Genomic DNA, 25,854 nt, shown 5'->3' with positions numbered 1-25,854 from the left:
AGAAAATATAGTTGTTTGTCCAGCTTGGGTCACATTATATTTCATTGCATGGGTAGGTATCTGAATGTTTCACAGACAGCAGTTATAAGGGGTGTAAATATTGGGTGGCTTATACTTAGTTTAGAAACTCAAGGCTGCGATGGCCAATGATCTAAACCAGCACCACGGCTCCACTAAAAGATCTTGGGCAGGGCTTTAAAACATCCTGGGAGAGCAGCCAGCCAAACACATGTGCCATCCACATTTCCATGTCTGGGGATATGACAAAGGAGGAAACCTGCCCAAGCGTGCTCAGGGCAGACAGTATACCCAGGTCACTTCTCCTGTCCTCTCGGGCTGTGCACCCGCCTGGGGCCATGGTGGCACTCCCACTCTGCCTGCTGCCACCCCAGGCTCTGTGTCACAGAACATTCCCTCTGACATTGTACCACCATCAGGCTGCCTCTGCTTGTCACCAGACGCCAAGAGACAGTATTCTACTGCATTTGAAGTAAATGCTGCTGAGGGATGCCAGGAAAAATGTGAACCAGGGGCCAGTTTGGGAAGTAAACCACCTCACAGATTCCTACTCAACCTAGCAGCAAAACTCCTAGCATTTGAAAGCATCAATACACACTTCTTTCATTCCAAAGATCCCATAATCACACTGTATCTTATAGACTTTATTCTGCTGTGTGTGCATGCTAAGTTGCTTCAGTTGTGTCTGACTGTGCGATCCTGTGGACTGTGGCCTGCCAGGCTCCTCTATCCATGGGATTCTCCAGGCAAGAATATTGGAGTGGATTGCCACTCCTTCCTGCAGGGTATCTTCCTGACCTACAGAGCCCTGCAAACAATTGTTACGCTTATCCATCAAATGCAAAAAGAAAGTATCTGCATACTCCACCCTACATCCCTTCCCAAAGGACAGTCCTAAGATTGTAAAGGATGTACAAAAGCAGTGTATTACTCTCACTTCACCAATCAGAACACAGGCTAGCAAGGGTCTTTCCCATGTATTAGAAACATGTGCCTCTGATCCAAATATTTTAGTTGACAGAGTCTAAGAATCAAAACATAAATTCCAAATGTTGATTAACAGAATATGTGATTAAGTCAAACAGTTAAAATCCAAACATAGAAGTCTAGTTCAAACATGCATTGCATACAAGTCAAAAGTTTGCACTCCCCAACTAATTAAGACAGTCAAATTTGTGTAGTCATATAACATTCTTTCCAGTGTGCAATAAAAATTTATAGGGAAATCTTAATGCCATCTGTACTTTTACTTTCCTCCATCTAAATGCCCACCTTCTTTTCCCAACATGAATCCAAAATTTCTTTGATGCTGGGATTCTGTTCTGAAACCCACTATTATTGGGATAAATGTTTTAAAAATGTCAATATTTTCACAAAACAAACTAAGCTTATATTACCCATAATATAATAATGATTTGTGCCATACAAATACTTTGTCTTATAAAATTTTTGACATGATTCAATTTGATAGACATTTATTAATTCTTATCTTGATTGGTGCCAGTTGCTAGTCACCATATACTATATGGGCTTCCCTAGTGGCTCAGTTGGTAAAGAATCTGCCTGCAGTTCAGGAGAACTGCGTCAGATCTCCGGGTTGGGAAGATCCTCTGGAGAAGGAAATGGCAACCCACTCCAGTATTCTTACCTGGAGAAGTCCATGGACAGACAAGCCTGGCAGGCTACAGTCTGTGGTGTCTCAAGAGTCGGACACAACTTAGTGATTAAACTATCATTTACAATAAAATACTCTCCCTTGGGGAGTTAATAGTCTAACAAGTAAAATAGATATGAAAATATCTAACTGTAACATAAAGTGGAATGATGTAAGAACTAATGTGCACTGCAAACCTGTTTTAAGAGTAGAGTGGGGAGTGGGAGAACCATTCATCTTGTTGAGGGGAATCAGGTAATGTGTCAAGTAGCACTCAAGTATCTTCAAAAAGGAGAAAGACTGTGACATAAAAGAGATGGATGAATATTCTACTCTCTGAAACATCATGTCTTAAAAGTACAAGGAGGATGAGGAACAAATAGTGTGGAATGGCCAGCGTATACAGAGTGTTGGAGTAGGAGCTGGGGCTTTAAAGATGAAGAGAGAATCATGACAACCTTCAGCATTCATTTGTTATTTGTTTAGATATACTCAGATGTAGCTACTGCATACGTGTTATAACTCAAGCAGAGCACTCATACTAAAGATTCAGTTGGGATTAAATTCAGTCCATGTCCTCCTATCTAGAAAGTCTTGAAGGCAAATTTGAGAACTTTTAATTTCATTTTTGTAGGCAACAAGAAGCTTCTGAAGGCCCTTGTTAAAATAGATGGAATAAATGAGCCTTTATTTGAGGCCACTGCTCTTTGATAATATGTTAAATAGATTGGGGTCACAAAATTGAAAATGAAATGGGAATACTAATATGTCTAGAAGGACACTTTTTCCCTCCTCTGTTGTTTCCTTCCTGGCAAAATGAGGGCCACTAGCAGTGTTACTCCGGAGAAGGCAATGGCACCCCACTCCAGTACTCTTGCCTGGAAAATCCCATGGACGGAAGTGCCTGGTAAGCTGCAGTTCAAGGGGTCGTGAAGATTCGGACACGACTGAGCGACTTCACTTTCCCTTTTCACTTTCATGCATTGGAGAAGGAAATGGCAGCCCACTCCAGTGTTCTTGCCTGGAGAATCCCAGGGATGGGGGAGCCTGGTGGGCTGCCGTCTATGGGGTTGCACAGAGTCGGACACAACTGAAGAGACTTAGAAGTAAGTATATCTAAGTCTTGTTGGGTAAATTCCTGTTTATTCTGTTGTGAAGTTAATTTCTGTCAATGCAAGAGTATAACTCCAGACAATTAAATAAATAATACTAAAATCTTTAGCAGAGTGATTACCTACCTCATATTTTCTTCTGTGTATATGCTAAGTCACTCCAGCTGTGTCTGACTCTTTGCGGCCCTATGAACTTAAACCACCAGGCTCCTCTGTCCATGGGATTCTCCTGACAAGAATGCTGGAGTGGGTTGCTGTGCTCTCTTCCAGGAAATCCTCCTGACCCAGGGATTGAACCCACGCCTCTTATGTCTCCTACACTGGCAGGTGCATTGTTTACCACTGCTGCTGCTGCTGCTAAGTCGCTTCAGTCGTGTCCAACTCTGTGCGACCCCATAGACAGCAGCCCACCAGGCTCCCCCTTCCCTGGGATTCTCCAGGCAAGAACACTGGAGTGGGCTGCCATTTCCTTCAATGCATGAAAGTGAAAAGTGAAAGTGAAGTCACTCAGTCGTGTCTGACTCTTTGCAACCCCATGGACTGCAGCCCACCAGGCTCCTCCATCCATGGGAGTTTCCAGGCAAGAGTACTGGAGTGGGTTGCCATTGCCTTCTCTGGCCAAAATATTGGGGCTAATAATTAACCTATGATGTATAATTGTGTATTCAAAATAATTAATTTACATTGCTGCTTTTTCTCTATAACTTTAAATTAACATCCTTTTCTGAACAGAGATCTTAATTATGCCCAATCATTTTATTGGGAACAGATGATAATTTATTCGATAAAAAAATGAAAGTGTCCTATCTTTGCTTAACATAGTAATTATTGTTCCAGGATTGCTGAAAAAGCAATATGCAGTTTCTTAATCAAATCCTACCCTCAAAATGAATGGTTGTAAGGAAAGTGACATTTGATTAAGTTTTTGTGTGTAAACAGAGAGACAACGTTAGGATGCTTTTCCACTCACATTCGAATTTTATTCCTTTCACCTGAAAGAGGAAAGACAGAGCTGTAGAGCCCAGGAGACACCCAGATGGCCAGGGAGTAACATAGTGGCACAGAGAAAAGATGCATCCAGGAGCTGGGAGAACGGGCACCAGCCTCAACTCTGACTTCCCAACAGCCAAGGCAAGTCACCTGCCAGTCCTTGGCCACCTTGAAAAATTTGACCATCCAAGACCCCTCCTGGTCCAATATTCTAGTCTATGCTTGGATAACTCCAATCTTATCCATCCGTATCAAGCTGGGCTTCCACGATCCCAAACAGAGCAGAACAGAGGAGTTTCACTTGTCTGTGTGTGAAAGGAGCAAACTGCGATTCCCAGTCTCCTTGGACCTACCTCAAGCAAGTAATCTGCGAGGAATCCTTGGTCCATTTTAGCCCCCGAATGCCTTTGATGGCAGAAGAGTTGTTATTCAAAGAAAAAAGCGTGCTAGAAGGTAATTACACCAGCAATACATGGGTATTAATTTCTTTTTCAAAATGTGAAAAAAAAATCTAACAATGTTGTAGGCCATTCTAAGATTTTCCATTTATAGCTTCTTATAGTAATAGCCATTCAAGTCTAATTTTCCAACGTTATGTTTAACCTTACACAGTGTGATTATTCTACTTCACTATGGTAACCATACATCACCAATTTTCCAAGGCAGCCCCACTTCCAATAGTTTTATCCAAAATTTAGGCCAAGTCTTAAACTTTGTCTCTTTTGTTTTAAGCTTAGGAGATATGATTATCCATATACTTACCTATTGTCTTTCTGTTTTTCTTCTCTGATTATAGTAACAACTTTGAGATGAGAAGAGTAGACTAAGGAGATACCCAGAATGTTATATTTCACATCTTTGTACTTGGCTAATAGTTTCACAAGCTGATGTGGTGACAGAAAAAAATGGAGCCCCACATAAGATTTATCCATTAACTAGACAGAGACATTGGGAGATGTTTAGCTATAACAGCTGAGCACATAGAGTTTAGAAGGCCTGTGAAGCAAAGTCAGGATTGCTCCACTGTTAATAGCATTTCCGAGTGATTATAGTAGGGTCCTTATGAGGGGGAAGCTGACAGATCAGCAGTTGTCTTCTGAGAAGAATATACAAGGGCCTCAGGGCTTGGTAACTAGGCTGAGGTCCCCATTAGTACTAGGAATCCATGCAATAAACAGAGAGGAAAGAGCATGGTGGGTCATCAGGTATCCAGTGCTGGGCACGAGGATATATGGAAGCAAGGGGAAATGTTTATTTCTTTATTTTCTACTGGCTGTAGATACCATGATATTGCACTCTTATATCCTTTACTTTACATCTCTAGAATATAGGCTGTTTTTAAACTTGTATTGCATTCCTCCTTGAGAAAGTGCTGAAAGCTGGTCAGGAAAACACACACACACACACACACACACACACACAAAACTTACGTATCAGTGTCTTATGGGCAATTTCAGGGGATTCACAGCTTCCTAGAAAGTTAGTCATAGATTTCAGTTCAAACCCTTAAATAAATCTGCAGGGTGATCTAGGAGGGTGAAAAGTGAAAGTGAAGTCACTCAGTCATATCCCACTCTTTGGGACCCCACGGACTGTAACCTGCCAGGCTCCTCCGTCCATGGAATTTACCAGGCAAGAGTATTGGAGTGGGTTGCCATTTCCTTCCACCAGGGCATCTTCTTGACCCAGGGATCGAACCCAGGTCTCCTGCATTGCAGGTAGATGCTTTACCATCTGAGCCACCAGAGAAGCCTGCTAGGAGGGTGGCCAGCAAATGTCAAATCTAGTTAGCAGCTAAAAGTATTTGAATATCCTACTGACTAGTGGGGAGTCGCCAGTTTCTAGACTGGGAGGATAATTGAGTCAGCCTCCATGGGAAGTTGAAGCTGTTTATCACCATCTTCTGTATGTCCTGTTTGTTTCTACAAAATGGAGCAGGAATGACTTGTGGTATGAAAATCAGGGGGCCCAGTTCTCAAGAGCTGAGTCTAGAAAGGGTCAAAATATAAGGTACACCGTATTAGACTGAGTCAATCAAAGAATCTGCTGCCTGTGCACCATGCCCAAACACCACAGACAAAAATAAAGTGGGATTTTAAGGGTCAGACCTGAATAGTAAAAGTCAGAAGAGAGGGCTCTGCAAATGGCATTGGCAAAAGGTAAAAGCAAGAAAGAAAGATGGTGACCAGATGTGGCCCATTTGGAATCTGTAAAAGGGAAATTGCATTACAGTAGTAGGAATTCAGGTTATATAAAAGGAAAATCTTGTATCCAATGAACTTTGCAAAGCATGAGAATTACTTACTGGTGGACATTGTTATTCTCTTTCCATGTAACATTTGAAAACAGAACGGACATTAGTGTGTTGTCAGGGATTTGAATATAAGATTGTCAGAAACAAGAGATCACGTCAGATGTATACAGACATATTCTAATTCTTTAAAGACCAGAATGTCTATATTTGACATTTATTTCATTATAATAATTATTATAAACAGCCTTCAAATCCATTGAATTCCCTTAGTCTGACATTTCACCCAAACTTTTCTATACAAAATTGAGAATAAAAATATGCTTAATATAATTCTTAATCAACAAAATCACAGAAGCCACTCACCATCATCAATACTCCTACTAACAGTGAAAACAAGATGTAGCAGTCTGGTTTTCATCTGAAATTATATTTTTAAGTAAAATGACTCATATCTACATACATATGTTGCAAATAATATCTTAAGTAAAGTACACTCTGGAAAACTATGCAGAAAGTAATGGAAAAGTAAATACCAAAAAAAAAAAAAGTTCTGAAAAGACCGTTAGAAAAATAATGAGATTTACAGATTGACTCAGAAACAGCAGAAAAACCTCCAAAAGGTATTTGACATTTGGTCAGTCAGTCAGTAAAGAGAGCTGGCAGTAGGTCAGGAGAAAATATGAATCATAAAAGTCTATCTCCTCCATCATATAACGCATATGAATCATATGTCTGCTAGCCAGTTCTTGGTCTCAATTCTAAGAGTCAGTAACTACTTTATATATTTGGCTTCATGATCACGTTTAGAGTTCCTGTTTTTTCAAAACACTCACACAAAATTTAGGGTAGAATGTCACGATCCTCCCATCCATGCTCACCATTTTTTATTTTGACCAACTGCTGAGGCAAAACTGCCATTTCTATCACCTACAGCAGAAGATTGACTTTTAGCCAAATATTAGGAAGCACTTTAGTGACCACTATAGCAACAGACTAAACAGACAATCCAAAAGGCAGAACTGGAGGCAGAGGGAAGCAATTCCAAACACACGAAGGTATGAATGTAGTTTGAGAATTTTCAAACATAACTCCAAGGCATAACTCTGAGAATCCACATCAGAGTTAAGAATATTCTTTACAAAAATATAATTATTTTCTGTAACTGTTTTACCAATATTACCACCTGAGTTTTTAAATGGTTTAACCTCAATTTCTAATGAACTAAAATTCAAAGAGAACGTAGTTTCAAAATAAGAATTCTAATTCAAAATTTCCAAATACTAACCCTTAAAATAATCTATACAAATAATTTGAAATTATTCCATTCCTTTAGAGCTGTCCCCTGCTAACCTTCCAGCTGAAAAGGAAAATGTTAGCAGCACCAGATGTAAGCCACAGAGGAAAAAACGATACCACCTGTCTAAACTCTACTTCCTTCAGTTTAGTTCCCTGAAAGCTTTTAGTTTCCTAAATCCTTCCATTATAAACTCTCTCACACATACACACAAACAAACCTTTCTCATCTTATCAAGACAAAAATCAATTTTTTAAAATCTTTTTGCATAAAAGCATAAGATTATTGCCGCTCTTAGATGGCTATATTTGTGGAGTTGGGTGAAACTTTAAAACTGTTTACAAAAAGAATTACCATTTATGGTTAACCAACTGATTCTCTGTTTAGACCAGTGATTCTAAACACTGACTCAGAGTCTTCTCTAATAACAAATATTTTTAACACTTTTGTAGTATCATGAAGCTCTCAGAATATATAACTTATAAACATATCTAACTTAAAAAAATCAATATAATATCCTAATTGCAATGCAACAAGAAATTAAAAAGGATTTAAAATAAAATAATATGTACTTTAGTACCTATTAATAAGTGTACAGCCATTTCTAGGCTAGATGACATAAGAAATAAAATCCTATAGGCTTCTCAGTTGGCTCAGATGGTAAAGAATCTGCCTGCAGTGTGGGACACCCAGGTTTGATCCCTGGGTCAGAAAGATCCCCTGGAGAAGGATCTTACCCACGCCAGTATTCTTACCATGGACAGAAGAGCCAGGCGGTCTACAGCCCATGGGGTCACAAAGAGTCAGACATGACTGAGTGACTTACACTTTCACTACTTTCTTTTTACACCTTCTCATAAACAACTGATATGCATATAATACAATTAAGACAACATTCATCTGATTATTATAGTACTATTTATGCTCAATATGTAGACATAAAGGCTAAATAATTTATAGTCATATACTTAACAGCTGCATTCCAGGAAAATACATTATATAATAAAACCGTACAGATAATATTGTGTTTGCATATATAATGAAGGTGGTTTCTAGGCTCAAATAATTACAAATGAATTTTTCATTTCAAATCAATGAGTGGCAAGTCCTTCAGATCAGGCAAGACATATGACAGGTTTTCGCTACATGCTAGGAAGTGTGTGCAGCACACCACCTCCCTCTCCACCTCAAGAACCATAGGGCTAAATGAAGACATCGAAATACCTTGGTTCCTTCAAAATGTAAAGAAAAAAATATTTTTTCAGACAAACAGAAATTGAGAAAACTGGTTGTTAGTGGACCTGACTTGCAAGAAATGTGAAAAGAAGTGCTTTAGTGAGAAGGAAAGGCATCTAGTTAGAAACTTTGGTCCACGTAAAGACAGGAAGAGCATCAGAGAAGGACGAAGTGAAGGCAAAAGAAAAATTTTTATTTTGCTTATTCTTAATTGACGTAATAGATAACGGCTTGTCAAAAATAACAGAAGTCATGTGTACTTCTCTACAGGAATACCTTGGAGATACTGCACAGTTATAGACCATCACAATAAAGCAAATCTCTCAATGAGGCAAACTACACAATTTTTTGGTTTCTCGGTGCATATAAAAGTTATGTTTACACTCTTCTGTAGTCTATTAAGTGTGCAATAGCACTATGTCTTAAAAGACAATGTATATACCTTAACTAAAAATACTTTATTGCTAAAAATGCTATTATCTGAGCCTTCATGAAATTATCATCTGATTGATGGCAGATCACCATAACAAATGTTACAATAATGAAAAAGCTAGGAATATTGCAAGAATTAACAAAACGTGACACAGACACACAAAGTGAGCAAATGCCCTTTGAAAAGTGGCACCGATGGACTTGTTTGATGCAGTATTGCCAGAAATCTCTTTGTTTGTAAAAAACAAAGTATCTGTGAAGTGCAGTAAAGTGAGTAATCAAAATGAAACAATGTATGCCACTAAAAGCAAAATGAATGACAGCACTGATACAAGGGATGGGATAAGGAATTAGGATTATGCTGTTCTAATAAGGTACTTGCGCTACCCTTGAAGCAGTATATGTTATTTGAAAATCAACTTGGATTAGCTGTAACTGTATATTGCAAATTCTAGGGCAATGATTTTTTAAAGCTTTTTTTTAAGTAAAACTGATATGCTGAGAGAGGAGAAAAAGTATATCATATAAAATGCTCAATTAAAACCTCAAAGGGCAAAAAGAGTGAGAAAAAAAGAAAGAACAAGGGCAACAAATAGATAAATGGTAAAAAATAAAAAATAATGATATATACTCATCCAACCGTATCAATAATCCCTTAGAATGCCATGGTATAAATGCATCAATTAAGACAGATATTGTCAAAGTGGATCAATAACCAAGACCCAACTATATGTTTTTTACAAGTAATCCATTTTAAACATGAAGACAGATATAAATTAAAAGTAAACAGATGAAGAAAGATGTACCATGCTACCACTAATCAAAAGAAAGCAGGAATAGCTGCATTAATTCTAGAAAGAGCAGACTTCAGAGTCAGGGAAGTTATCAGGGATAAAGAGAGACATGATATAATGATAAAAGGGTCAGTTTTCCAAGACGACATAACAGTCCTTAACATATGAGAGTAAAAACAGAGCATCAAAGTGCATGAGGCAAAAACTGGTAGAACTGTGAGGAGAAATAGATGAACCCACTGTTAGAGCTGAAGATTTCAATACTCTCTTTCAGAATGGACAAATCTAGGGGAGAAAAAATAAGTAAGGATATAGTTAAATACAACAACACCCATCAATCAATCACATATAATGAACATCTACAGATTATTTCATCCTATAACAACATAAGACATATTCTTCTCAAGTTCATATGAATGTTCACTAAGATAGACCACATTTGGAACTATAAAACACACCTTAATAAATTTTTTAAAAGTAGAAATCATATAATGTCTGCTTTCACACAGTGGAAATAAATTATTAGATTAAAAATCAATAACAGAAAGATGGAAATATCAAAATACTGTAAAATAAGCAATAAACCTCTAAATAACACTTGGGCTAAGGAAGAAATTTTAAGAGAAATTTAAATATATGTTGAACTAAATGAAAATTAAAACACATTTCGTCAAGATATGTGGGATGCAGCATTAAATGCACATATTAGAAAAGAAGATCTAGAGTTAATTGTTTAAGCTTCCACTTCAGAAACTAAAATAAGAAGAGAAAATTATATCTTAATTATGCAGAAGAAAAAAATTATAGCATAAATCAATAAAACTGAAAACAAGAGATTAATAGGGAAAATCATTGAAACCAAAAGCTGGTCCTTTGAAAAGATTCATAAAATCAGTAAGTGTCTATAAGACATAAAATGTTAATATCACAAATGAAGAGGGGATATCACTACAGATCTCATGAACTCATGAATACTAAAAGAATAATCAAGGAATACTATAAACAATGTTATGCCCACAAATTTATAACCTAGATGAAATGGAAAAATTCCTTGAAAGATGCAATTTGCTAAAACTCACAAAAGAAGAAATAGGTAACCCAAAAAAGCTGATATCTATTAAAGAAATTGAATCAATGATTATTTTTCATAACAGAATGTACCAGGTCCAGATGGGTTCACTAATGGATTCTACCAAATATTTAAAGAAGGAATTATACCAATTTTCTACAATCTCTATTATGAAGCTACTGCTGCTGCTGCTAAGTCGCTTCAGTCGTGTCCAACTCTGTGGGACCCCATAGACGGCAGCCCATAAGGCTCCCCCATCCCTGGGATTCTCCAGGTAAGAACACTGGAGTGGGTTGCCATTTCCTTCTCCAATGCATGAAAGTGAAAAGTGAAAGTGAAGTCGCTCAATCGTATCCGACTCTCAGCGACCCCATGGACTGTAGCCCACCAGGCTCCTCTGTCCATGGGATTTTCCAGGCAAGAGTACTGAAGTGGGCTGCCATTGCCTTCTCCAATTATGAAGCTAGCATTACCCTAATACCAAAACCAGATAAAGACATTATGAGAAAACTAAGACCAATATCTGTCATGAATACAGATGTTAAAAAATCCTCAACAAAATATATTAAATTGAATCCTACAATGTATAAGAAAATTATACACCACGATCAAGTGGAATTTACCTCAGGTAAGCAAGGCTTACTCAACCAATGTAATCTGACATATCAATAGGCTGAAGAAGAAAAATATAATCAGACCAGTAGATGCAGAGAAAGCACTCCACAAAATCCCACATCCATTCATGAAATGGAGAGAAATCTTTCTCAACTTACTGAAGAACATCTATAAAAAATTAACAGTTAACATCATACTTAATGATGAGAAGCTTTAAGCTTTTCCACTAAGATCAGGAACACGGCAAGTATGTTGTCTCTCACCACTTTTCTTTTTTTATTGTTTTAATTAATTTATTTTAATTAGAGGCTAATTACTTTACAATATTGTAGTGGTTTTTGCCATACATTGAAATGAATCAGCCATGGGTGTACATGTGTCCTCCATCCTGAACCCCCCTCCCACCTGCCTCCCCACTCCATCCCTCAGGGTCATCCCAGTGCACCAGCCCAGAGCACCCTGTCTCACACATCAAACCTGGACTGGTGATCTATTTCACATATTGTAATATACATGTTTCCATGCTATTCTCTCAAATCATCCCACCCTTGCCTTCTCCCACAGAGTCCAAAGTCTGTTCTTTACGTCTATGTCTCTTTTGCTGTCTTGCATACAGGGTTATCATTACCGTCTTTCTAAATTTCATATATATGTGTTAATACGCTGTATTGGTGTTTTCTTTCTGACTTACTTCACTCTGTATAGCAGGCTCCAGTTTCAACCACCTCATTAGAACTGAATCAACTGCATTGTTTTTAATAGCTGAGTAATACTCCATTGTGTATATGTACTACAGCTTTCTTATCCATTCGTCTGCTGATGGACATCTAGGTTGCTTCCATGTCCTGGCTGTTATAAACAGTGCTGCGATGAACGCTGGGGTACACGTGTCTCTTTGAATTCTGGTTTCAACATTATACTGTAAGCTTTGGTTAATGCAAGTAAGACAAGAAAAGCAAATGAAACTTATACAGATTGAGAAGGAAGAAATAAAACATCTTTGTTCACAGATGACATGACCATCTTTGTAGAAAATTCAAAAATAATCAACAAAAAATTCCTGGAATTAGTAAGTGATGATATCAAGTTTTCCAGACACAAAGTTAATGTATAAAACTCAATTGCTTTCCCGTGGACCAGCCATGATCAAGTGGATAAAATTAAAAACACAGTACAATTTAGGTTAGCAACTTCAAAATTAAAATCCTTAGGCAGAAATGTAACAAAATATGTATAATATTTATAAGGGAAAAACTGACAACTCTCATAATCAAATCAAAGAACTAAATAAATGGATATATATTCTATGGTCTTGGATAGGAAGACACAATATTTTTACGATACAAATTCTTCCCAACTTGATCTAAAGGTTTGACTAAATCCCAATTAAAATCCCAGCAAGTTACATTGTGGCTATCAAGAAACTGTTTTTAATGTTTATATGGAGAGGAAAAAGACTAATCCTAGCCAAAACAAATGATCTTTGACTATTGAACAAACGCAATACAATGAAGAAAAGGTAGACTTTTCAACAAATGGTGCTACAACAACTGGTCTTCCACATGCAAAAAAAAAAAAAAAAAATTTGAGACATCCTTCACAATAATCACCCTGTTTATTTAACTTATATGCAGAGTACATCATGAGAAACGCTGGACTGGAAGAAACACAAGCTGGAATCAAGATTGCTGGGAGAAATAGCAATAACCTCAGATATGCAGATGACACCACCCTTATGGCAGAAAGTGAAGAGGAACTAAAAAGCCTCTTGATGAAAGTGAAAAAGTGAAAGTGGAGAGTGAAAAAGTTGGCTTAAAGCTCAACATTCAGAAAACGAAGATCATGGCATCTGGTCCCATCACTTCATGGGAAATAGATGGGGAAACAGTGGAAACAGTGTCAGACTTTATTTTTCTGGGCTCCAAAATCACTGCAGATGGTGACTGCAGCCATGAAATTAAAAGACGCTTACTCCTTGGAAGAAAAGTTATGACCAACCTAGATAGCATACTGAAAAGCAGAGACATAATTTTGCCAGCAAAGGTCCATCTAGTCAAGGCTATGGTTTTTCCTGTGGTCATGTATGGATGTGAGAGTTGGACTGTGAAGAAGGCTGAGCACCAAAGAATTGATGCTTTTGAACTGTGGTGTTGGAGAAGACTCTTGAGAGTCCCTTGGACTGCAAGGAGATCCAACCAGTCCATTCTGAAGGAGATAAGCCCTGGGATTTCTTTGGAAGGAATGATGCTAAAGCTGAAACTCCAGTACTTTGGCCACCTCATGCGAAGCGTTGACTCATTGGAAAAGACCCTGATGCTGGGAGGGTTTGGGGGCAGGAGGAGAAGGGGATGACAGAGGATGAGATGGCTGGATGGCATCACTGACTCAGTGGACGTGAGTCTGGGTGAACTCCGGGAGTTGGTGATGGACAGGGAGGCCTGGTGTGCTGTGTTTCATGGGGTCGCAAAGAGTCGGACACGACTGAGCGACTGAACTGAACTGAACTGAACCCACTCCTGTATTTTGCCCTAGAGAATTCCACAAAGAGTAGGATATGACTGAGCGACTTTCACTTCACTTCACTTTGTGTTTCTTTCTTTATTGTCTGCTATTGACTATTTAGTACAAAGATATAGCTATACATAATTAAGCTTCATATATTTCCCTACTCAAAAACTGGAATTAAAATGTCATATTATCCACTATTTTTTCATTCAGTTATTAGAGTTCTGGTTTTTTTTTTTTTTTTCCCATACCTTTTGGGTCATAGAGCCTTTTTTTTTTTTTTATATAATTTTAAAAAGAAGCTCTTCATCACTATGGCCTATTCCTTTAGTCACTCTTACCACCAAACTAAAAATTCTAGGAAAATGGTCATTGTTTCCATAAGAAACAAAGATATCATTTCATTTCTAAGGTATAACATTCTCTTCTTTTAAAAACTTCATTTGGTTGCCTAAAATTGTTAGTAGTTCCAGCACCATTTCTCTGGCTCACTGAATATGTGGCAGAAGTTTAAATTGTTTCCAGACCTCACGCTATTTTTATATGAGTCATCTGAGCAAATTCTATTCAGCATACACTTCTTTTAGAAACAAATTTCAGAAAAACATTCTCCCTCCAAGAAGTAAGAAGCAATGAGAATTAATGCAACTGAGGTTCAAAGAAAATCCTTGTTTAACAGGTGTGCATTTACAAATAATAAATTATTAGAAATAAAAGAAGCTCTCAATTATGAGTGAACATGTAGAAAATAATATGCCTTTTCTGGGAATAAACTTTGAAGAACTCATAAGCATTTTATCATTTGACCTTAAGATGAATCATTAATTTTAAACAAAATTTAGAGGAAAAAATGTCACTATTAGTGGCTATTTTGCATACATATAATTCTTCATTAGAACAATATCCCTTTTACATAGAACTAAACATTAGAATAGACAGAAAAATTGCATAGCTTTTGGTAAAGAAGATCATTTTACATAAATCAAATTTGAGCGTTATCAACTACTTAGCAGTTGCTTAAACTCTCATAGCCTTTGTAAAGGAAGGATATTAAATAAGATGATCACTTGTGTCCCCAAAACTCTGTTATCCACTGAAACCAGAGTCTTAATGGAATGAAATGAGAGATTTCAAACATTTGGTTGGCTACCAACTTCAATACTTCACCATTTTCACAATCAGGAAATTCTTCTGGGCTAGCCTAAATCTTAAGTCCTTCCAATAATTCTATAATGTGGTTAGAAAACAGATGATTACTTTCCCTTGTATGGAAAAAATTAATTTCATACTGAATAGACCTAATAAATCACAACTTAGATTTTTCTTCTCCAGACTGGATAGTCTCAAACTTTCCTTTAAAAAAAATCTCAATTTCTAACTATTTAATCATGTACCGGCTTTCCCATGACTCTACTCCAAGTTTTCTAGATTTTAGAAATGTGGGTCTCAAACCCAGACAATGAAATTCATGGAGGATCTTAAGAGAGCTGAGTGTAATTCTCTACCAGTTTATGGACATGAGAAAGTAGCATGGATATTTCAGAAACTGAGAAAACCTTTACTCCTTGTACATTATGACCACTAATTTTGTGAAATGATTATAACTTTCTCTTTGCCAAGAATGCCAATGTAAATGACTGGGTGGTTCTCCTCCATCATCCACAAACTAGAAGGTACAAATAGCTTTTCTTTATAGTATTCTAACAGAAGATAGATTTCAAATTAGGTGGATCAGAACACTGGCTGTTTTCTGATCTCTTACAATAGCAATGTGGATATGTTGTGCTTTTGTTCATGAATCTCAGATAAAATTAAATTGCTTTGATGGAAGAAGGCAATTATGATGACAGAAAGTATAAAAAGTCTGAATGTGAGGTCTGATTCAAAATTGTATTAATGCCACTTGATGGCCTATGTCCTTCCACAGGTTACTATTTAATTTCTCTGGGCCTTAGTTTCCTCAATTTTGAATATGCAATTGACACTAATAATATGTACCTCCTAGGATTGTTCTGCACCCCACTCCACTACTTTTGCCTAGAAAATCCCATGGACAGAGGAGCCTGGTGGGCTGCAGTCCATGGGGTCGTGAAGAGTCAGACACGACTGCGTGACTTCACTTTCACTTTTCACTTTCATGCATTGGAGAAGGGAATAGAAACTCACTCCAGTGTTCTTGCCTGGAGAATCCCAGGCACGGGGGAGCCTGGTGGGCTGCCATCTATGGGGTCGCACAGAGTCGGACATGACTGAAGCGACTTAGCAGCAGTAGCAGCAGCAACCCATTACTTTGCCAATAAAGGTCCGTCTAGTCAAGGCTATGGTTTTTCCAGTGGTCATGTATGGATGTGAGAGTTGGACTGTGAAGAAGGCTGAGCACTGAAGAATTGATGCTTTTGAACTGTGGTGTTGGAGAAGACTCTTAAGAGTCCCTTGGACGGCAAGGAGATCCAACCAGTCCATTCTAAAGGAGATAAGTCCTGGGTGTTCACTGGAAGGAATGATACTGAAGCTGAAACTCCAGTACTTTGGCCACCTTATGTGAAGAGTTGACTCACTGGAAAAGACCGTGATGGTGGGAGGGAATGGGGGCAGGAGGAGAAGGGGACAACAGAGGATGAGATGGCTGGATGGCATCACTGACTTGATGGACATGAGTTTGGGTAAACTCCGGGAGTTGGTGATGGACAGGGAGGCCTGGTGTGCTGCGATTCATGGGATCGCAAAGAGTCGGACACGACTGAGAGAGTGAACTGAACTGAACTGAACCCATGTTATTTTTCTACTTATGGTATTCCTATTTTTATTCTGCTAAGTGAATTAATTACTTGTATAATGGCTCTTAACTGGGGAAACACTTCAATGATTTTAATTATTTTGGCTATAGTAAATCAAACACTGACAATGAATTTTACTGGAGCTCTAAGATAATTAATAAGAAAATAATCTTTCCAATTATGTATTTATTTATAATCTTGCCAAGAAATTATTAATTAAATTGTGTGACATTTGGTTCCCAAATCTCATAAAGTCAGCAAAACATTTTTTCAAGTTTAAAGAGTACAACATGATATATATTACATATTATATATATCATCATTATATGTTAATGATATATATTACACAGTATATACTGTGTAATAACTATCACAATAGGTTTAGTTAATATACATCATCTCATATAGATATATTGAAAAAATTTCTCCTTGTAATGAGAACCTCTGAGATCTACTCTTTTAACTTTCCTATGTATCATACAGCAGCGTTAACTAGAGACATCAAGTTGTACATTGCATCTCTGGTACTTATTTATGATATAACTGAAAGTTTATACGTTTTGACCACCATCATCCTATTTTCCTTCCTCTCACTTTCCAACTCTGGCAAACACAAATCTGGTCCCTTTTTCTATTGATTTAGTGGTTTGTATGTGTGTGTGTTTCCATTAGATTTCACATTTAAGTGAGATTGCAGTATTTGTCTTTATCTGTCTGATTTACTTTATTTAGCATAATGCCTTCAAGGTCCACCCATATTGTCACAAATATAAGATTTCCTCCTTTTTTACAGCTGAATAACATTCGTGTATGTGTGTGTGCATATCAAAACGTTTTTATCTATTCATCCATCAGTGGACACTTAGGTTGTTTCCATGTCTCGACTATTGTAAATAATGTTGTTTTGAACATGAGGCTCTAGGTATCTTTTCAAGTTAGATTTCTTTTGGATATAGTCCCAGAATTTGAATTGCTGGATCATATAGTAATTCCATTAACAAAACATTTTTATTAGCATTAAATTAGTTTCCTTAAAGAAAAAGCATTTTCTCTAAATATCTGTAGCACATTTTTCTAAATTGCCATTTAAATACATTTTTCAAAATATCATTATTATTATTAAATTAATGGATATACAATAGCTGAAATACAGAACATCCCTTTAAATATATTATTTTTAAAATAAAAGAATCCTTATAAAATTCCAATCTCTCCAAATTAATGTTACTGTTTATAATTTGGAATCAAATCTTACAGATTATCATTAATTTAATTTGTTTTAATTTTAAGCCTTTTCCTCAAATACTACCACCTAATTCATTAACTGTGCTGCTGCTGCTGCTGCTGCTAAATCGCTTCAGTCGTGTCTGACTCTGTGTGACCCCATAGACAGCAGCTCACCAGGCTTCCCCTGTCCCCATCCCCCGTCCCCTATACAGAAAGCTTTTTTATTTCTAAATAATAATAATCTTTTTCATTTGTTAGAAGCCAACAATTTAATTGATTTAGTATTTGTACCTTATGAAATTGCCACTTTTTAGGAAAAATATGGCTGAATATCAGCACTTTTTATGGTTCAAACTACTAACCATATTTCCATTCCGAAAGAAAAATGTTGACACATTTATCAGTTACACAGAGAGCCAATAGGAAATTGTGGGAATCTGTCACATGCACTACACAGACTGTTTATGATTTCAAATTTTTATCTCAGCCCCAAACCAACTTTTATATTTCTTGTCTCCAAATTAGGTAGTCTTACTCTGAGGGCACAGCTGGAGTTGCTTGAGCATTATGACCTTTGTTCACTGCGTGTCATGACCACCACATGCTATTTCATGTCATATATTCTCTGGGTTACATGTGTGGTGAGATGTCTTACTCGCCACTGCTCATTTATGGTAAATTGTCTCCCTTGAGGTTAAAGACATAGTCCAGTCTGGGGATTTTTTTTCTGGTTTTACCAATGACATCAGATTTCCAGAGACTGCTAAATATGTACCAGAGTACCATATTGCATACAATTATTGTCTTATTGCCACACAAATTCCCTTTAGGAATTTCTCAGTTATGATTCATATTATATGGGTTTGACTCACTTAAAGCCATGTCATTTTAGAAAATTACTTCAAAAATATACTTAAACAGAAGCATCATAATTTAAATTTAATATATTAAAAAGTAAGATTTCTTTTCCCCTGTGCTAAAGTATTGGCTTATTTCATACTCTCATAGTTTTCTATATTTTTCAGTTCTTATCTCATTTCCATCACATCTGTTACCTTGAACTTCCTTTCAGTTGTCATAAATCTAAAAATTAATCTAAAATCTAAAAATTAAATCCTTGACTCAGTATTTTAATTTTCTTAATTTTCTAATGTAAAAAGGCAAATTTTGAAGCTATATTTCATGAATGCTTAATTTATTACAGCTTAGTTATTATAGCTTAATTTGATCTTTGAAATAAAATAGATCTGCATTCAAATCTCTGCTGTGTACCAGCTATCAAACTTTGGGGACATTATTTTACTTTCCTAACTCTGTTTTCTCATGTATGAAATAAAGATACTAAAAATTATATGTAGAAATTAAATTGGGTAAAAAAATAAACCACATAATTTAATGACTTGCCTACATTAAGTGAATAAAGGTACTAATTGTTAATATTATTAGTATCATTTACCCAATAAACTAAAACAAGAAGCCTTCTGACCATAGAATTTTTCATTATATAAGGGCTATTTACATATGTAAATGAGTCTATCAAAATGTTAACACAGCCCATGATTCACTGAAGTATATTCCAGAATTAAGGCAAATTAAGTAAGCAACAGTAAGTCTGGCTTATTTAGCTAAATAACAGACTGAAACCTGTGAGTTTAAGTCAAACACTATAAATTCTTACCCTTCTTTATACCCTCTAATAGCAAAACATGATGACATTACCAAGGCCCATGTTAGCCATTTTCCTTAGACTTAAGAATCACAAGGGAGGAGGTCCTTTGCAGGCCACAGTTTGGGAGGATACTAGGCTTCAGAAACAAGAGAAGCCTTACTACTGACAAGGTATCCATAAAAATCTATGGAAACATATATTTTAAAATAAAACTAACATAGATTGCTCCGTATTGCCATTGCAATACCCAGTATCATAAACCCAGTATCTTCTTTATCACAGTGTCATTTACAATATTCTAAAAGATTAGCCCCTTGTCAGTGTTTCCACAGATTTATTCTTTAACCAAGCACAATGGACAAAACAATAGCAACCTGCCAGCCCCAACTGGCAGTATTTGAATGTGAGTTTGGCTGTTAGGAACTTTCTTTCTCTTTTCGGAAAAATGGGAATCTGTTTAGATTTCCAAACTGGGTTTGGAAATCTAAGGTTTCTCTAGAAACCTTAATTTTACAGCTAAAAATAGGAAATTTCCTCCAGGAAAATAAACACTCTCCACTTCCAGAATGCTAACTGCAGACTCCTGAGAAATGTTCAGATAAGACCAGAAAATCATAGAGATGCCCTGTGGTGTGATCAACACTGACTGGATAGTCAGAATAGACAGGGCATGGTCCATTATGGAGATGAAGGGATGAAGCTGTACTAGTCGGAGCTGCCCTGGCAACACAAGGGAATTTAAATACTCCATGGCCAGTGCATCAGCATCAAAAATGTAGTGCAGCAAACAAAATCTGGGTCTAAAATTATATTTGAATAAAAGTAGATTGCTTACTTGAAGCAAAGTGGACGCCTCTGAGAGATCCTACTGTCAAATGATTAGTTTTGATTTGAAATTTTTGACCAGTATAAATTGTTCAGGAGAGTAAGAGATGACCAGAAAGTGAATTAGGACCTTGACCGCAGACAAACATTAGATAAATATAAATTCCTAGGAAGGAAATTCATTTTAAGATAAATGTAAAGAGTTATATTTATATCTAAGTTAATTGTTGGATATAATTTACCTTAAATGTCTTCTCAACCAATTCTTTGGTTTGATTTCAAGTTGCCTCTCAGGTATTATAACCTAACAATCCAGAGGTCATTTAAAACATATTTAAACAGGAACTATTGTGCAAATGTGGAGAAGGCAGTGGCACCCCACTCCAGTACTCTTGCCTGGAAAATCCCATGGATGGAGGAGCCTGGTGGGGCTGCAGTCCATGGGGTCGCTAACGAGTCAGACACGACTGAGCGACTTCACTTTTCACTTTCATGCATTGGAGAAGGAAATGGCAACCCATTCCAGTGTTCTTGCCTGGAGAATCCCAGGGACAGGGGAGCCTGATGGGCTGCCATCTATGGGGTCACACAGAGTCGGACACGACTGAAGCGACTTAGCAGCTGTAGCAGCAGCATTGTGCAAATGACTTCCTTAAGGTTAGTTCCAGAAGTCTGACCCAATGGAAGATGTACCTGACTTCTCATATTACCAGGAAAATAAATGTTTTAAATATATGTGCATGTATGCACAAATCATTGTATTTCAGTTAAAATTTTGCTGACTAAATAAAAAATTTTACAACTTTTACAATTTTAGGAGATATTTTCTGCCATATTTCTTTCAAATCACAATTTGATACTGTCTTTATTATAGTCTTCTTCTTTGTGAGCTGAACTAGATATACTGTTACTGGCCAGACATTGGGACAGGAATAGCTAGATTTAGAAAAAAAATTATTTAACTTCCCACAAAGAATCTTTTTAAAAATACTTTCTGGAAAATTAATTAATGAAGTCATTTCTCAGGGACAGTGGAGTTTTCCATCCTCTTGGTTTTATTCAGGAAATCTTGCTGGGAATAGTGGATGGCGTTGCCTTCTTGTTTGGTTAATAATTAAGAACGTTCAGTCAATCCAAAAAATATTGCATATCAACAATCTGCAAAGCATACTTCTGGGAAGAATTAGAAAATAAAATATTAAAAGACACAAGCCCTACCTTCAAATAGCATTTAGAATTTTTTCTTTGCCTTCACTCTTAATATTCATTAGAGAGGGTTTGATGTTGGATTTTTCCTGTATTCTATTTGGCACACTCTGTGCTTTTTCAAAACCAAAGGCTCCATTTTTCTTTAGTTCCATATCTACAAATTCCACATCCATGGATATGATGGGCCTTCTATTAGTTAGTAGAAGCCCCTGACAAACCTAGACAGCATATTAAAAAGCAGAGGCATTACTTTACCAACAAAGGGCCATAGAGTCAAAGCCATGGTTTTTCCAGTAGTCATGTATGGATGTGAGAGTTGGGACCATAAGGAAGGCTGGATGCAGAAGAACTGATGCTTTTGAACTGTGGTGTTGGAGAAGACTCTTGAGAGTCCCTTGGACTGCAAGGTGATCAAACCAGTCAATTCTAAAGGAAATCAGTCCTGAATATTCATTGGAAGGACTGATGCTGAGGCTGAAACTCCAATACTTTGTCCACCTGATGCGAAGAACTGACTCATTGGAAAAGACGCTGATGCTGGGAAAGATAGAAGGTGGGAAAGATAGAAGGTCAGAGGAGAAGGGGATTACAGAGGATGAGATGGTTGGATGGCATCACCAACTCAATGGACATGAGTTTGAGCAAGCTCTGGGAGTTGATGAATAGGGAAGCCTGGCATGCTGCAGTCCATGGGTTGCAAAGAGTCGGACGTGACTGAGAGACTGAACTGAACTGATTAGATAGTAAGAGTTTATTGTAGGGTGTAAAAACACTTCTCAGCTGGAAGCTTTCAAATTTAAAATTAATATGAAGTTCAAGAGTCATTAATGGTTTACAAAATGAAAATGGGGAAGTTGTTTAATCTTTACAATGATTGGTTATTACAATGGAGGTTTCCAGAGAGCAGCAGATTGGTTAAAATGTGATTATCTTATGCCATTTTTAGGAAGATGGCTTAGATTTCTTTTATAATTATCAGAGACATTTACAAGAAATAACCTAAGACAAGTTTCACTTATATTCATGAAATAAACTAGATTTAATCTTTCTTACATGGCTTATATGGTTTTGTCTGCTCAGGGAATTCTCAAATACATTCTTTATTTCTGTATTTAACAATTTCTTATACATTTTGCACAACATCAAGGAGTATACAATAAGAATTGTATAAGAATCATGTAAATAGGTTATAATAATTTATAATAAATATTTTATTTATAACAAATAATTTGTAAATTATAATAAACATAATAATTGTAATATCTTATAATATTATATAATATATAGATATTATACAATCTGTTATAAAGGTTATATAAATTATATAATATACAGATATTATATATACATATATTGTAAATATCTGTATAATAACATAACACAGCTATTTAACAATAAACCAAAAAACCAAAACAAGAGACATAGAATATGGCTTCAGAGCTAATTCATCACAGCTCCAAAGTAAATGTCTCCACACAACATTGTTTCAATAATTTTTATATTTTCCAGCATAGAGTATATACACTGTATATCTGGTCAAATAAGATGAATATTTCTTATACTGAGGAAGTCAATTAGGTCAGTTGAGAAAACCCAAGAAAATAATTTCCTGGCAAAAATCCAATTCTCAATTAAGAAGATGAAAATAATTTATTTTGACTCAATTTGCAGCCTCCCACTTAAAATTTATGATTAACCAATAAGTATAATACTATTTAATAAACATTATTTTATTAGCATGGATAACAGTGAGTTTAAAATTATGTTTGCATTTTATAATAAAGTTCCATATTGTATAAAAATTTGAATATTTAATATCATTTAACCTTAAAGAAACCCTATAAGATTGCAGTACGGCTATTTTTTCAATTAATTTTTTATTGAAGGATAATTGCTTTACAGAATTGCATTGTTTTCTGTCAAACATCAACATGAATCAGCCATAGATCTTCCCATGTCCCCTCCCTCCAGAGCCACTCTCCCATCTCCCACCCTATCCCACCCCTCTAGATTGATAGAGCCCCTGTTTGAGTTCCCCGAGTCATACAACAAATCTTCATTAGCTATCTATTTTACACATGGTGTTGTAAGTTTCCATGTTACTCTTTCCATACATCTCACCCTCTCCCTTTATTATTATGTTTTCCACTTTATAAATCAAAACCTGAATGCAACTAAATTAAATGACATGCCCACTGTCATATAATATATGGTGAAGCTGGATAAGATTTCTAACCAGATACTGGATTGAAAGATAAAAGAGTTATTCATAAGGAGGAAGAGTAAGAGGAACTTGGAACTTTATGGATCAAACCAATGACTCAAAAATGCCACATGTTTATGAATAACTAGGAAAGAACTACATTAAAGTGACCTGCTTAGTGTAAAATCACAATGAATGGATTTACTCTTCTAAGTAGAAGACTGAGTTTCAGTTCAGTTCAGTTCAGTCGCTCAGTCGTGTCCGACTCTTTGCGACCCCATGAATCGCAGCACACCAGGCCTCCCTGTCCATCACCAACTCCCGGAGTTCACTCAGACTCATGTCCATCGAGTCAGTGATGCCATCCAGCCATCTCATCCTCTGTTGTCCCCTTCTCCTCCTGCCTCCAATCCCTCCCAGCATCAGAGTTTTTTCCAATGAGTCAACTCTTCGCATGAGGTGGCCAAAGTACTGGATATTTAAAAGAAAGTGTCTCAAAAAGTCAGACTCTCCAAATAATGATAAAAGAAGGATAAAAAGGCAGTTATTATAAATGCATCTTTATGTTTGCTTGGTGAGGCAAAAAATCTCTGTCCTATATTAATCTTTGATTAACTATACCCTATAATTAGATTGTATGCATGCTAAGCCGCTTCAGTCATGTTCGACTCTTCGCAACCCTATGGACCAGAGCCAGCCAGGCTTCTCTGTCTAGGGCAAGAATACTGGAATGGGTTGATACGCCCTTCTGCCAGAGATGTGCCTGACCTAAGGATCCAACTTGCATCTCTTATGTCTCCTGCATTGGCAGGCAGGTTCTTTGCCACTAATGCCAGCTGGGAAGCCCATAATTAGATTGCCTGGCAGTAATATCATCTCTAAGAACAGTAAGGTCAGCTATATGCAAAAAAACTTGCTCATTCAACAAATATTTACTGAGTGTGTACTATATCTAATGAGTACTTTTTTATTGTTGATGCTGTTCAGTCGCAAAGTCGTGTTTGCAATCCCATGACCTCAGCATGCCCAGCTCCCCTCTCTTTCATTATCTCCCAGGGTTTGCTCAGATTCATGTCCAGTGAGTTGGTGATGCTACCCAACCATCTCATCCTCTGCCACCCACTTCTCATTTTGCCTTCAGTCTCTCCAAGCATCAGGGTCTTTTTCCAGGGAGTCATCACTTTGCATCAAGTGGCCAAAGTATTAGAGCTTCAGTTTCAGCATCAGTATTTCTAATGAATATTCAGAGCTGATTTCCTTGAGGATTGACTGGTTTGAACTTCTTGCAGTCTAAGAGACTCTCTCTTCTCCTCTGCTCTGCTAAGTCACTTCAGTCGTGTCCGACTCTGTGCGACCCCATAGACGGCAGCCCACCAGGCTCCCCGTCCCTGGGATTCTCCAGGCAAGAACACTGGAGTGGGTTGCCATTTCCTTCTCAGTATCAATACTTCAGTGCTCAGTCTTCTTTATGGTCCAACTCTCAAATCTGTACATAACTACTGGAAAAACCATAGTTTTGACTATATGGGCTTTTATCAGCAAAGTGATTTCTCTGCTTTTTAATATGCTTTCTAGGTTTGTCATAGCTTTCCTTCCAAGGAGCAAGCATCTTTTAATTTCATGGTGCAGTCACCATCTGCACTGAATTTGGAGCCCAAGCAAATAAAATCTGTCACTGTTTCCACTTTTTCCCCTTCTGTTTGCCATGAGGTGGTGGAACCAACAGCCATGATCTTAGTTTTATTAATGTTGAGTTTCAAGTCAGCTTTTTCACGTTCCTCTATTTCACCCTCTTCAAGAGGCTCTTTAGCAGTCCTTCACTTTCTGCCATCAGGGTGATATCACCTGCATATCTGAGGTTGTTGATGTTTCTCCTCGGAATCTTGATTCCAGCTTGTGATTTATCCAGCCCAGCATTTTGTATGATGTACTCTGCACTGGGACATCCCTGTGGCTCAGTGGTGAAGAATC

Source organism: Bos indicus x Bos taurus, chromosome 2 (genome assembly GCF_003369695.1).
Source record: "Bos indicus x Bos taurus breed Angus x Brahman F1 hybrid chromosome 2, Bos_hybrid_MaternalHap_v2.0, whole genome shotgun sequence".
Taxonomy (NCBI): Eukaryota; Metazoa; Chordata; class Mammalia; order Artiodactyla; family Bovidae; genus Bos; species Bos indicus x Bos taurus.
This window is presented reverse-complemented; position numbering follows the sequence as displayed.